The sequence below is a fragment of the Arachis stenosperma genome, chromosome 3 (assembly GCF_014773155.1).
Source record: "Arachis stenosperma cultivar V10309 chromosome 3, arast.V10309.gnm1.PFL2, whole genome shotgun sequence".
NCBI lineage: Eukaryota > Viridiplantae > Streptophyta > Magnoliopsida > Fabales > Fabaceae > Arachis > Arachis stenosperma.
This window is the reverse complement of record NC_080379.1, coordinates 89,861,835-89,864,879: the sequence shown is the minus strand read 5'-3', so window position 1 is coordinate 89,864,879 and position 3,045 is coordinate 89,861,835.

Genomic DNA, 3,045 nt, shown 5'->3' with positions numbered 1-3,045 from the left:
GATTGAACAAAGAAAGAGAGAGGTATTGTATATGAATATGTAATTAGAGATGAATAACGAGAATGATAACTTATGATGATAATTACACTGATTCTTTTGAGGAAAGGTATTTAGTTTATGAAATTGTTGGCAAGGACGTGGGTTTTGTCCCGCTTGCGTATTTATGATTATAAAAGAGAATAAAAAGCAGAGGACCTGTTGAAAAGTCATTTGTTGCTTGAGGCAACCCAAGAGATATTGATTTGTTGCTTGAGGCAACTCCTGAGATGTTGATGTGATGATCTGCTGCGTGAAGGCAGTCAGATAGATGGTGGTACGACCACTGAGAACGCTTTCCTGGGATACCTTGCTATAATGCTTTGCTGTAAGACAGAGGTTGCTTACAGAGGTATCAAGATTAGAGTGCTCCTGTAAGACAGAGGTTGCTTACAGTGAGTGTGTTGTTGCACCTGTAAGACAAAGGTTGCTTACAGTGTGTTGGGCGTATATTGGCTAATAAGTGCCGCCCTGCAAGACAAAGGTTGCTTGCAGTGGATACCCTGCAAGACAAAGGTTGCTCGCAGTGGTTATTGCCAACAGGAAAGCCTTATCCAGACAAAGGTTGCTGGGTAACGTCGGGAGCGGGTATGTAACCGACAAATGAGCTCATTACCTGCACTAGGGCTAAACATGCATCATTCTTGTCTGCGCATCATTCTCTGTTGCATTCCTTTCTGTGTGTGATCTATTTCTTTGTGTTTGTCTGCTTGTATGCTATTTCTATGTTTTATTTTCTTGTATTCTTTTGTTTGTGTTCTGCTTTCTATTGCCTCTACTTTCTCTTTCTATCTTTATCTTTTGGTTACTGCTTCGCTATATTCTATTATTCGCCTGCTAATCGACCCCAAATAAATGAATATAACTAATAACCCCGACCCTACTAAGGACTCCCCAGTTCTTACCCCTTCTCTCTCCCTTCCCCTTCAGATGGAAGTAAGAGTACCTTACCGTAGTTCGTTGATGATGGTTCTGCGAAGAGAATCCTGCTCTAGATAGTCTTCTGAGTCTAGGGTGAATATCGTTCTTTGATTAAACGTATATACCATGAGACCAGCCAACGTCTGCACCCCGTTCGTATGCGCACTTTAACCTAAATCCTGTGTACGAGACTCCCGTTGTGTGGCTACCTGATGAGGTACCAGAGGGACGTCCTATGGCAATGTCTGATCGTGCAGAGGAATAGCAGATGATGTCCTACCTTTTGGTGATGTTCCACCTGACTGGAGTTTTGAAGACTTAGAACGTACTTTCCTTCGCTTTAGTAGTTTAGAGGGACTAGGCGAGTATAGAGTCTAGACTAGCCTGGGTGCCAGCTTAGGGACCTCTTGAACAGGTCAGGACCTGGGATGTTGTATGTATATATATGTATATAGTTATTATCTAGCTATATCTAGGGGTGTTCTAACTAAAAGACTATTCTTAAACTAAGGCTGGATCACTGAATGTTGTTAACTGCTTGTGATGTATTTATGTGTGGTTGTTTATAACTGTTTTATCTGTTATTACTTGTGAATTGATTATGAGTGATTCCATCTATTAACCCAAATGTTTTTTTTCAAAAAAAAAATATACCTCGCAATTTAACTACGCTTTTTAATAACGAATCAGGCTCATATGATAAATAATAGATAATAATTAGGAGGACAAATTGGTAGCGCTCAGTTTCCAGTATGATCTAGACATATTGAAAATTGGGTCGTTACATTTAGGCGTTTAACTCCCATTCTTGTGCCAGTTCCAGCGTTTAACGCCGGGCAGTTTTGAGCTGATTTTGAACGCCGGTTTGGGCCATCAAATCTCAGACAAAGTATGGACTATTATACATTGTTGGGAGCCCAGGATGTCTACTTTCCAACGCAATTGAGAGCGCTCCAATTGAGCTTCTGTAGCTCCAGAAAATCCACTTCGAGTGCAGGGAGGTCAGAATCCAACAGCATCTACAGTCCTTTTCAGCCTCTGAATCAGATTTTTGCTCAGGTCCCTCAATTTTAGCCAGAAAATACCTGAAATCCCAGAAAAACACATAAACTCATAGTAAAGTCCAGAAAAGTGAATTTTAACTAAAAACTAATAAAAATATAATAAAAATTAAATAAAACATACTAAAAGCACACTAAAAACAATGCCAAAAGCGTATAAATTATCCGCTCATTATTGATCTACCCCATCTCAGACAGCCCATAGGTGAGGCCGGTACAAGTAGTTTCAAAGAAAGGAGGAGTCACTGTTTTACCAAATGAGAAGAATGAGCTGATACCAACAAGAACAGTGACTGGTTGGCGCATTTGCATCGATTACAGGAAGATCAATGAAGCCACCAGGAAGGACCACTTCCCCCAACCATTCATGGACCAAATGCTTGAGAGACTGGCTGGACATGAATACTACTGCTTTCTTGACGGTTATTTGGGTTACAACCAAATAGTTGTAGACCCAAAGGACCAGGAGAAAACTTCATTTACTTGTCCATATGGTGTCTTTGCTTATAGAAGGATGCCCTTTGGATTATACAATGCACCCGCAACATTCCAAAGGTGCATGCTCTCCATATTTTCAGACATTATTGAAAGATTCATTGAGGTGTTTATGGATGACTTCTCTATATTTGGTAACACATATTCTGATTGCTTACATCACTTAGCCTTGGTGCTAAAGAGATGCCAAGAGACCAACCTTATTTTAAATTGGGAAAAATGCCATTTTATGGTTACAGAGAGGGTGGTCCTTGGTCATAAAATCTCAAAAAAAGGGCATAGAAGTGGACAGAGCAAAAGTGGTGGTGATTGAAAAGTTACCCCCACCTTGCAATGTCAAAGCAATTAGAATCTTTTTGGGACATGCTGGCTTCTATAGGAGGTTTATTAGAGACTTCTCTAAGGTTGCCAAACCATTGAGCAACCTACTTTTCTCTAATGTGCCTTTTGTTTTTAATAATGAATGCATGTTAGCTTTTGACAACTTAAGAACAAACTTTTCTCTGTACCTATCATAGCACCACCATGTTGG